Source organism: Podarcis bocagei (genome assembly GCF_964188305.1).
Source record: "Podarcis bocagei genome assembly, chromosome: 6".
NCBI lineage: Eukaryota > Metazoa > Chordata > Lepidosauria > Squamata > Lacertidae > Podarcis > Podarcis bocagei.
The window spans coordinates 15,695,264-15,707,957 of record NC_138130.1 but is presented as its reverse complement, the minus strand read 5'-3'; the positions used below and the strand labels follow the sequence as shown (position 1 = coordinate 15,707,957).

The 12,694-nt window shown below is 42.4% G+C and overlaps 1 long non-coding RNA gene across 1 annotated transcript; it reads left to right on the top strand.

Annotated features, from left to right (window-relative positions):
- Nucleotides 1-402: 402 nt before the first annotated feature.
- On the top strand, nucleotides 403-10,191 carry LOC308589524. Its single transcript, XR_014009353.1, has 3 exons — nucleotides 403-466; nucleotides 1,582-1,636; nucleotides 9,290-10,191. It is a non-coding gene; the product is annotated as an uncharacterized lncRNA (long non-coding RNA).
- The last annotated feature ends 2,503 nt before the right edge of the window (nucleotides 10,192-12,694 follow it).

Genomic DNA, 12,694 nt, shown 5'->3' with positions numbered 1-12,694 from the left:
GAGCCAGCAGCTGCAGACTTCGGCTCTTCCTGACCTTGACAGAGAGGCTGATAAGAGCAGGCTAGAACACAGCCAAAGCTTGTCAGAAGCACAATCAGGAATGGATAAACTCAGAGACAGCCTCTCAGACCTGGAAGAGGCTGGAGCTAATCCAAGAAGTCTGAGGAGTCAGCGAATGCGAGGGTTGTTAGACAGGAAGCAAAACAAGATGTAAGGGTCATAAGTTCAATATCTGCTGGAGACGTTGGAAGGAGTCTTCAGAAGGGTCATCTTGAGTAATGATGCCGGAGGCTTTGTTAGAGCCATGTGAGCGTGTGAGAGAAAACTGATAGATGAGGTGCCTATAGAGGAGCAATGAGACCAAGGATTCTAGCTGATATAACCTCTTAGCCAATTGCTATTATCAAAGCAAACTATCAACAATTAATTTACAAGCACCTAAAGGAAAATGGGTTCATACAAGCAGGTAATCGCCCAGAAGACTCTACCTTCCCACTTGTTATAAGAGTTTAGCCAAAGAAAGCTATGAGAATAATAAAGGGTCTGCAAGGAGACCCATGATAACATGAAGGTATTTCATAAAATTTAGCCAAAAGAAAAGCTTCCGGGGGGGTGTGTGGATTTCTGACCATTTTCAAATGTTTTTAAATGCATCGGAAAGGAGACAACAATACAAACAGACAAAAGGGCAACAAATTTCAGGAAAGAGCTAATTTAACTAATGCTACTTTCCTTTTTATATGAGTGATTCAGCTGTACAGACACAGGAGGAATCAGTGTTGAATCGATTTATACACAGAATCTGGTGGTTCCAACTTGATCAAGCTTTGCCTGTATTGAATTGCCTTTTGTTTGAAGCTCCTGCTTATGTCTGAGCTGCTTTTTCATAGCCAGGTTCCCCCCCCCAAAAAAAAAAATTACATGTAAATTTTATATCGTTATAATTATATCATTAAGTTATTACAATGCATCTCATACATGAGAGAGAGAAACACACACAGAGAGAAAATCAGGCCTTGTGCTTTTACATTGTTAAAGTAAAGCAGGTTTCATCCGACTTAGTGACATCCAGTGGGGCTTATATAGAATTGCTTCTTTCTGTTGGAAGAGTTGGAAGTGGATTTAATTAATAAATAATAAATTTGGCTTTATATAACTGGCAACGGGAGCTAAAAATGTTCAGGCCTGCTCTGTACGTGAGAATGTGCAATAGAGTTTTTATGAACAGTCAGGACATTTAATAGAAACAAGTGGTTAGTTCGCTGCATTTTCTTCTTCTCATTCTCGTCTCTCTCTCCTTTCTTGCCTTGTGCTGTGTTTTCTTATTCACATTTAATGATTTCTGCAGGTTCCCAAAGAAGCTTTGGATTCACATTTTTCTCTGTGTGTGCAAATTATGCCAGTTCTCCAGTTATTCTCCAAATTATTATTCTCCAGTTACTTCTGTATCTGAGCATCACTAATTTCTTCTTTGTTTTCTTGGGCTCCTTCAGTGTTAGACAGGTAAATACGGAAGAAATTTTATTTCAAGGGAAAATGCATGCATCTACATTTTCATCATTTTTATTTTTATACCTCTAGAAATTGCAACTTTACATCAGTGACTATAATACGTGATGAAACAGCTCAGATACAGGTTTGTCATTTAGTTACTTTCTCTCTGGTGATGAAACAGAGGGGTGCGGGGATGAAAGCCAGCATAGTCAAAATGTGTTGCTAAGCCTTGGACTGAAGTCCTAAAGTCTGTTCATGCAGGTTTTTCAATTGCTGGCAACAGAATAGCAAAACAGAACATTTACTCAAGCAGCATAGTCTGTCCATAACCAACGATAGGAAAGCCAACAGTTCTTCAGCTGGTTTTTCTTTGCTGAATCATGGCTCTCCACATGAAATAAAAATGCTACACAAATACCTGAGGAAAATGTAGATTTTTGTACCAGTGTATCCAATGGATAGGGGGACACGGGTGGCGCTGTGGGTTAAACCACAGAGCCTAGGACTTGCCAATCAGAAGGTCAGCGGTTCGAATCCCCACAAGGGGGTGAGCTCCCATTGTTCGGTCCCAGCTCCTGCCAACCTAGCAGTTCGAAAGCATGTCAAAGTGCAAGTAGATAAATAGGTACCGCTCTGGTGGGAAGGTAAACGGCGTTTCCGTGCGCTGCTCTGGTTCGCCAGAAATGGCTTAGTCATGCTGGCCACATGACCCGGAAGCTATACGCCGGCTCCCTCGGCCAATAAAGCGAGATGAGCGCCACAACCCCAGAGTCGGTCATGACTGGACCTAATGGTCAGGGTTCCCTTTACCTTTATCCTACGGATATTTTTCTTTGGTTGTCTTTTGTGCAGGGGAGAAAAACTGTTGCGCTGAATAGGGCCGAAGTGTAGGCACCTATACCCACATTAAAAATACACACACAAAAAGAGAGAGAGAGAGAGAGAGAGAGAGAGAGTGAGTTTGCTGTGTTTCTGTCGAGTTCTCTTTCACGGAACACAAGGCAACTGGCGAAACCAAACTGGACAGAATATTCGTCAGAGCTTAAAATGAGCACTGAAACATAAACAGGTTTAAGGCACACATGTGGATCCAAAGGGTGTGGAAGTGAAACAATTCTCTATGGTGGGCTGTAACCCCCCATGTGGCATATGATATCCCATCAATCCTAGATATGCTATGAAGCAGAGATTAAGAAATTAGCCACTTTAGGTTAGAAGAGCAAAATAAAGGATATAATTTAGATCTGGAAACATCTCCATGGTAGTAACGTTTCAGCAGATGCTGCCAAGTAGTTTTTTTGGTTAATGACCCATGAGAAAGTAAACATCAGGTGTTCAACTAGGTCAGGTGATAATACAGGAGTAATCCTGTCGAACTGTAGAGGAATGGAAAAACACTGCTGGCCTGATAAAATACAGGACTCGGCTATACAGCTGCAAATAAAATGTTTTAAGTGTGTTTTAAGTGCAACATACAATGTGACTCTAGGTGGTGATGGCCAATTTATGGAAAATTTAATCTATTTTTAAAATCGCTTTTATATATATATATATATATATATATATATATATATATATATATATATGATTTTCACAGCTTTTTTTATATGTGTGTAGATTCCACCACAGTCTTTCCTTTTATCACTAATAAACATGCTTTCACATTTTGCGGCATCTCAATTTATCCCATATTTTTTACGTTCCAAATTTCATCTGTGCACTTTGTTTCTTTTATAAAACTTTCATTGCACCCTTTGTCAGATGAGTCACAACAATAAAATGCATCACAAATGCATCACAACAACAACAACAACATAGCAGCAGCAGCAGCAGCAATGACAACCCAAATTTATGAACTGGAACCAAATGCATTAGGAATTTAAAAAGCTCTGTCTAGAGAGAGGGTCCAGTAATAACTTGTGACAGATTGGTGTAACAACAAGACAAGTTATCTCCCCACAAGCAGGGGACAGATCAATTTATTTTTCATCTGAATTTGGGCCACATCCTCAACCCCCACTTCAATATAAAACAAGACTTGCTAAGTCAAGTTAGCAGTAGCCACAGTGGTCCTGTCCCATGGATAGGAAATTATGGAGGTCCTTCCCTTCTCCAGCTGGTAGGTCAAAAGGTGTGAGTAGTTTCTGTGACACTCTAATAGCCCTTGGGATAACTATGCTTTCTGAGGGTCTACCTAGAGAAATGACCTCTCACATTCTCCTTCCCTTTGCCCCTACTAGTGCTAGTTGCCTGACAAGTACCATGTAAAGAAAAGAATGAGAGTGTCTGGGTCTCAACTAGGGCCAGGGCCTTTTCAGTAGTGGCCCCGACTTGGTGGAACGCTCTGTCACAAGAGACTAGGGCCCTGCGGGACTTGACATCTTTCCGCAGGGCCTGCAAGACAGAGCTGTTCTGCCTGGCCTTTGGTTTGGACTCAGTCTGACCCCTATGTTTCCCTCCCCTTATGGTTTTGATCTATGGGATACTTTTAAAATGAGGCTGCATTTTAAATTGCATTTTAACCTGTATTTTCCCCCTATTATGTTTTTACTGTAATTTTACTGGTGTTAGCCGCCCTTAGCCCAGCTCTGGCCGGGGAGGGCAGGGTATAAATAAATATTATTATTATTATTATTATTATTATTATTATTATTATTATTATTATTATTGCCCAGCAGGTGGAGTGGAGGGAAGCTCTCAGGGTGTTGTGACTAAATCAGAAATTATTCTTTCGCTTGGATTTTAAACCAAGCCAGAGAAAAAATTCAGGACTCCTCCAGTTCACCTCCAGGAAGAGGAGGCTTATTATAATCCCCACAAACTTCTAATTTGGTCCAGATCCAGCAAGCATAACTGGCAACTCCTATTCTTCAACCCTGCCTGATCAGAAAGGGAAAAAGTGAGGTGCCAAGAGGAAAATTTGGTCTGCTCTGCAGTTGCAAGGAAGATGCCTGCTTATCTATCTGAGAGCTGATGGAGACAGAACATATCGGTTTGAACATAATATTGAAATGCACTTCAAATTTTACTTGATCAAAAAATTGTCTTCTCTAGTGTGCCTAGTTTAGGGAACAGTAGTATATAGTTCCGTTATAATCTTTGTTCCATGAAAACTGAGTTTACATATTCCAGTCATACGCTTTGTATACATAATATTAGTTCTTCAGTTATGTTTTAAGAAAACAGATTCCTGCCCACTGGAAACAAACAAACAAAAACCCCTTTTACTGTTGCAATTATGTGTATTTTATGTACTCCTTTATGTGAGGTAATGAAAGATCTTACCTTATTTTATGTATCTATTATTAACCTGCTACGCTTTGTCCGTGTTCTGTTTTTTTAGGGATGATGTCGATTTGTTCCAATGCAAAAGTAAATGTCAGCATCTCCTTGACATACCTGTCTTCTTTTTTCATGTCAATTTCACTCTTCATTTCATATTAGCTTGTTATGTTTCTATAATTGCATTTCCATTTTTCTCTCACGAAAAAGCCACCAGTTCTATAGAAATTAAAGCAGGAATTCCTATGCTTAAAATAGGCTTGATTTTAATTTGTATTGTTGAAGCAGTCTGGAAGAACATGGATTTTTAAAATATCCATCGCAGTGTTTTATTAATAGAAACACCCTCACTTTGAACTGGGACACGGGTGGCGCTGTGGGTTAAACCACAGAGCCTAGGACTTGCCGATCAGAACGTCGGCAGTTCGAATCCCCGCGACGGGGTGGGCTCCCGTTGCTCGGTCCCTGCTCCTGCCAACCTAGCATTTCGAAAGCACGTCAAAGTGCAAGTAGATAAATAGGTACAGCTCCGGGGGGAAGGTAAATGGCATTTCTGTATGCTGCTCTGGTTCGCCAGAAGTGGCTTAGTCATGCTGGCCACATGACCCGGAAGCTGTACGCCGGCTCCCTTGGCCAATAAAGCGAGCTGAGCACCGCAACCCCAGAGTCAGTCACGACAGGACTTAATGGCCAGGGGTCCCTTTACCTTTACCACTCTGAATTGGCTTCATTTCCTCTCAGGGATGTTTCCATTTACCCAATCCAGAGTGCCTTCATGAAAAGCAGGGGATTCTCATGAACTCTTGCTTGGAAAGAAAGCACAGAGGCTACGTGTGGCCACATGAATCTGACAGGCATCAGAAAGTGTATGGAAGCTGAGCTTCTCAGTGCAAGGTGGAGTTCCAATGACCACTGGGCATTACGGTGGTTCATAAAAAAACTTTTTTAAAAAATGCCTGCTCCAAAGGTCTTATCTTACGACACTAGGGATTATATAGCTATATCTGAAATTTCATGAATATCAGTTAATATCTTGACCCTCATCCACGAAAATAGCTGTTTACTTGGCCGTTTTCCTATGTCGTGAAGGCTGAAATTTCAATTCAGTGGAGCAGGGTCGAGATATTAACTGTTTTGCATGAAATTTCAGGTGTAGCTATATAATCCCTAGTGTAGTAAGATAAGACCTTTGGAGCAGGCATTTTCAAAAAATAATAATTTATGAACCGCCCTACTGAGCATTCAGTCATTGGGGGAGCATGGCAGAGGAACATGGTGGTGGATGGGGATAATGGGGGGGGGGAGAGATGGGGCTTGACCATTTGTCCTGTCTTTCAGGGTGCGGAGGGGCTTGTGTTGAGCCCCATAATTGTTATTTGGCATCACTATTATTTGGCAAACCAATTGTAAGGCTTCAGGGAATCAACTTCCTCCCACCATGGCAATAGATAAGCAGAGCAAAGGAAAAGGAGTCTTCTTACCTGTTAGAAACTTTAATAATCGTAGCGAAAGAACAAAGAACCCATCTCCTAGAAATGGTGGCGCTCCCAATTAAGGATTACACCCCCTTACGTCCCTATAAATCCACGTTACTCCTATGTCTTGTAATCTGAGCTCATACCCTCTGTGCTTTGAGTGCTTTCTCTTCTGCCACCTTCTCAGCTCTTCTTGACCTTGGGCCGAGCAGAGGAATGCTTTCCAGAGACAGTGAATCTGTTAACACACTCTCTCCCCCAGTGTTTCTTCTGTTAGCTGTTCCCCATCCAGTATTTCCCAGCTTCTGCCTTCTGAACTATGTCCCTCTGCAAACCACTGTTCCAAATCTATACTGTCCTCCTGCTCCTGGGAAAATTCAGAATACAAATCAGGGAGAGGGGGAGGCTCCCACCATTCCTCCTCCGTGCAGCCCTCTTCAGCACGATCCCTGACACCAATGGTAAAAAAGGGCACTGAAACTACAGCTGACTAGCACTAAGCAGCAATGAAGTGTACAAAAGCAGATTGTACAAAAGCAGATGTATTTCAGGTGTCCCCAAAGGCCTGTTTTTCATGCCTAAAGCCTACTTGTGCCTTAAAATCTTTCGAGCAGGACCTTCTCTTTGTCCCATTATCAGGGGAGATATATATTGCAGCAAGTTAAGGTTCTTTTCCTGTGCTTGCAGTGATGGGATTGTTTTTAGCACATGACGGTGTATGTTTTCATTCCACATTGTGGGAAGTGATGCGGACAGGATGTTTGTATTACTGTATTTCCATAATGTTGGACTTTTTGTCCTTTGTCCTTTCTCTTTGCTGTTTGATGCTGATGAGGAAGGAGCTGAGTTAGAATGCTCCAAGTGTATTATATGTAAATAAAGTAGTTTAGCCAAAATGCTGCGCTACTGAGTCTGTACACTGATTGCACACACTCTGCTGATCCTAAAGTGTGTTGATGCCTCTTGGTATCAGTCGCTGTGATGTTCGGGCTGGAGAAAGATTTTGAAGCTCCTGAATGACTGACCAGGAGGGAGAGAACATGCCAGTCATGCATGTGTCTCTGCCAGGTGCCTACTCATGTGTGGGATCTCCTGACAATAAGTACCCACCTCAAAATGAGGAAGGACAGAGCCTCTATTCTGAAAACCCATCTTTGATTGTTATTGTTTAGTCGTTTAGTCGTGTCCGACTCTTCGTGACCCCATGGACCAGAGCACGCCAGGCACTCCTTTCTTTCACTGCCTCCGCCAGTTTGGTCAGGCTCATGTTTGTAGCTTCGAGAACACTGTCCAACCATCTTATCCTCTGCCGTCCCTTTCTCCTTGTGCCCTCCATCTTTCCCAACATCAGGGTCTTTTCCAGGGAGTCTTCTCTTCTCATGAGGTGGCCAAAGTATTGGAGCCTCAACTTCACGATCTGTCCTTCCAGTGAACACTCAGGGCTGATTTCCTTAAGAATGGATACGTTTGATCTTCTTGCAGTCCACGGGACTCTCAAGAGTCTCCTCCAGCACCATAATTCAAAAGCATCAATTCTTCTGCGATCAGCCTTCTTTATGGTCCAGCTCTCACTTCCATACATCACTACTGGGGAAACCAGTCCATCTTTGATAGACTGAACCAAATGCTTTAGGCATGAAAAACAGGTCTTTGGGGACACCTGCATCCTGAAAGTTCCCCCAAAGCAAACTGCTTTTGGCTATATTGGGATTGTGTGATGTTGGTCCTGAAGGATCTGCACTGATTGCCTGTTTGATTCCAAGTCCAATCCAAGGTTTTAAACAAGGCACTCCCAAGTTGGTTCGGGGTCCAGTTCATCTACCAATTTCAGCTGGATCACTCCTAGCCCAGCCTAAAATCGGGGAGACTATAAATCCCTAGGGTCAGGAGGCAGGGGAGGGAGAAAGAAGCAGAGAATTCAGGAAGAGAGTTTTGCCTGCATCATCTCCTCCGCTCCTGTACCCAACCACATATTTAATACCATCACCCCTTTTGACAGCTCTGGGTCCTTCTGGGTGGACTGAAGCTGATCTGTGTCGATATGTGACTGCTTCAACCTGCTCTGGACTAATTCTGGATTGGCCTGATTCACTTCAGGTTCTGGGATTTGTCCAGAGAGGATGCACGGCCCTAGTTTTATTGATAAAGCCCTAAGTACCTTCAGACTCCCAAAATTGGAGGAATGTTACCTCTTTCCCAGCCTACCTGTGCCTTAAAATCTTTTGAGCAGGACCTTCTCTTTGTCTCATTATCAGGGGAGATACATATTGTAGCAAGTTGTAGCAATGAGGAATGGCTAAGGGAGCTGGGCATGTTTAGCCTGGAGAAGAGGAGGTTAAGGGGTGATATGATAGCCATGTTCAAATATATAAAAGGATGTCACATAGAGGAGGGAGAAAGGTTGTTTTCTGCTGCTCCAGAGAAGCGGACACGGAGCAATGGATCCAAACTACAAGAAAGAAGATTCCACCTAAACCTTAGGAAGAACTTCCTGACAGTAAGAGCTGTTCGACAGTGGAATTTGCTGCCAAGGAGTGTGGTGGAGTCTCCTTCTTTGGAGGTCGTTAAGCAGAGGCTTGACAACCATATGTCAGGAGTGCTCTGATGGTGTTTCCTGCTTGGCAGGGGGTTGGACTCGATGGCCCTTGTGGTCTCTTCCAACTCTATGATTCTATGATTCTAAGTTGTGCAATGGCCTCCTCTGTGGTGGTGCCTGGTTCATGGAATGCCCCCCTCTCTGAAGTATGGTTAGTGCTGGCTCTTTTTACCTTTCTTCACCATCTGAAAACATATCTCTTCACATAGTTCTTTTCTTGAGTTTGAAGGTGATATGTCCAATGATGGGATCACTGTCAGTAGTTTTAAGACAGTGTAGATGTTTAATTTGACGTTGTTGATTATTTGATTGTGATTCTATTGCTTTATCTTCCCCTTTAAAAGGGGCTGCCTGTAACCTCCAGATTGAAATACTTGTACCAAAAATATTATTTATTAAAAACTTTCTGATTAATTATTGCACCCTTTTAGCCAACCACAAGGATTTTGATCCGATCAATCAACTAAACGTCGCAACAAATACTTCTTTGTGACTGGAGATTTTTCAGGGCAGAGTCACAAGACTAGGAGCAAATGCATCGTCAGAATGATACATTTTGATTTTGAAGGAGAAGGAGCAAGACACTCATGTGTCATCTTGACAGCAGCCAGCAACACTGGCATCAACAATAAACATCTGCTACTTTTCACTTCCAGGGGTCTTTGCATTATTTTCCAAAGTTACTTCTTTTTTTTTACTGTTAGGCAAACTGTTTCCTGGAATATTTACCCAGAACATATTTCATATGTACAAGCTTTAGTAAGTGGAGCTGAAGCAAACAGATGTGCTAACCCCAATGTGCACTTTTTATAGTGGATCCCCAGTGGGGCTGACATTTTAAATGGAGACCAAATTCTCATTAACTTTCGGCAAGCTATTGACTTTCAGCATACATAGGCAGTCACTGCTTGTTGAGAAATGTTATTAGAAAGTAACGGTAATCAACAAATAGCAGGCTTTGCCATCCTTCTGTTGAACATTTCTCAGCCTAAACTAATCAGAGCAAGGTGCAAGCGTGATGGAAGCTTTTGAAGACATCTTTAGTAGAGAAAGCGTCATTTCCACACCAACCAAAAGAGAACATTCTTACCCTTGTCAAAGAAAGCACATGTAGGTGGAAAGAGGCAAGCAAAAGTTTAGTAAATCCTCCTAGACAGCTTTGGAAAAAGAAACCACACAAATTCTACTTTCTGCCGCAGGGCTGCAGGATTTTTTAAACTTGTAAGCTGATTGGCTACTCTGAGCATGTGATTTCTCTTCATTTGCTTGTTTGCCTCATTGGGTCGTCTTTCTGTATTTATCATTTGGGCTCAATAGTGTTTGAGTAAAGGAGCTTTTAATTGATTTGTCATGCTGTGGTTATTTTGTTTATTTGTTTGTTTTGAACATTTCTATACTGCCCAATTAACCATGTTCCCTGAGCCATTTACAATCCTGTTAAAAGTAAAAACTCGATAAAATACAAATATAGCGAAACCAAAACCAATCTATTGCCTACAGAAACTGCATATCAACGCACAAATCAGAGCAAAACCATTGCAAAGCGACACAAGATAGATGAAAACAAGGTGGTAGTGGCAAAACTGGTCAGGGAACTGAAAGGCACCAAACCTCAATTATCTAAATGCCTGGAAGCAACAAATAAAATCTAATATGGATCACCAGGCAAGACTCTCTGGTGAGGATATTCTACAACTGGGGTACCATTTCTGAAAAGTCCTTCTCCTTAATAACCACCTGACTGATCTCATTAGGCAGGAGAACCTGGAGAAAGGCCCCTGCTTAAGTTCTGGCCAGGTATATTTTCTTACATGGGTATGTTTAGCATGTTGTTTTATTGTTCATCAATTTGGTGCTTGCCTTAATGAAACTTTTTTAGTTCTTCTGGAAATTGTTAGTTGTTTTGCTTATGCAGGAACTTCCATATTTGCCTTGTGTTGGGTAGGTTTCAGTAGCAGCTATAACTTTAGCAGCCAGTGATGCCAGGCGTGTTTTTTGAGCAAGGATAACCTGGATTTAACACCCATCAAATTAAATTTAGAATGGCAAAATGAGAGATTTGAAGGTTATTTCCCTCCCATTTTGTGGTAATCCCATTAAAACCATAAGCTTAACTGGGTCAGAGAAGGAAATAAACCCTTCTGGAGCACAAACCGCTCATGTGCTAAAGGAATCTGTTCCTGTTGTGACTCAGGCTCTATTCTGTCACAAGACAGACTACTGTCAGTCTTGTACAGGAGTGAACAGACTTTAGAGTGGCCAGACCTTTTTTGCACTTGGGCAAAAAAAAATGAGAGGCACAAATACAAGATGGGTGACACCTGGCTTGAGAGCAGTACATGTGAAAAGGATCTAGGAGTCTTGGTTGACCACAAACTTGACATGAGCCAACAGTGTGACGCGGCAGCTAAAAAAGCCAATGCAATCCTGGGCTGCATCAATAGGAGTATAGCATCTAGATCAAGGGAAGTAATAGTGCCACTGTATTCTGCTCTGGTCAGACCTCACCTGGAGTACTGCGTCCAGTTCTGGGCACCACAATTCAAGAAGGACACTGACAAACTGGAACGTGTCCAGAGGAGGGCAACCAAAATGGTCAAAGGCCTGGAAACGATGCCTTATGAGGAATGGCTAAGGGAGCTGGGCATGTTTAGCCTGGAGAAGAGGAGGTTAAGGGGTGATATGATAGCCATGTTCAAATATACAAAAGGATGTCACATAGAGGAGGGAGAAAGGTTGTTTTCTGCTGCTCCAGAGAAGCGGACACAGAGCAATGGATCTAAACTACAAGAAAGAAGATTCCACCTAAACATTAGGAAGAACTTCCTGACAGTAAGAGCTGTTCGACAGTGGAATTTGCTGCCAAGGAGTGTGGTGGAGTCTCCTACTTTGGAGGTCTTTAAGCAGAGGCTTGACAACCATATGTCAGGAGTGCTCTGATGGTGTTTCCTGCTTGGCAGGGGGTTGGACTCGATGGCCCTTGTGGTCTCTTCCAACTCTATGATTCTATGATTCTATGATTCTAGACCTACTTTGCTTTTTTTTGGAAGCCCACAGTCTACCAACCAGAGCCTGCTCCAAAATAATTAAAGTTCGGGGGAAAGAACAGGGTGCCTCCAAGCACATGTATGAATCTGTTTTCAGTACCAGAACTGAATTGAGGTCACAGTCCTTTTGCTCAAAACTAGCTTTCTTCATTTCAACAGTCTAATTTAGGAAAGAAAAGTCATATTCCTGCCCACCACTGGTGTGCACCCTCTGACAGATTATCCGGGAGAGAATGTGGTTCTCAAATGCCATAACATTGCCCACCCTTGGTTTGGGTAATGGAGTGCTCTCATAAGGTTCTTGGGACATTGAAATAAAAAGATGTGGCCAAAATGAAACGGGATAAATTTAAAATGCCAGTTTTCCAAACAAGGAGAACATGCATACCTTTCTATGCAACTGAAATATACTCGGAGTCGAGTGTGGATTTCATGCTCTTTATTCAGCTCTTAGTAGTGAGGAATTCAAGTTCCCCCAAAATATCTGCTCTATATACATTATTTACACAATGGGCCGCACGTGATTGGCTAATTCCGGGATTCTCCTGTAGGCGAATCAGGTTGCGGATTCACTTCCACCTGGAGCTGGATTGGGTGGCTCCTGTGGACCAATCATACTGCTGCATTGTTCTAGGACCAATCAGACTGCTGCATTCTGGATCCTATTGTTCTAGGACCAATCACACTGCTGCATTTTGGATCCGATTCAATTCAGTACAAAACAGCAACCAACGAGGAATACAAGGACTTCTGCATTCATTGATCCTTTGCCCAGTTACTCATGCATGAGTCCATTTAAA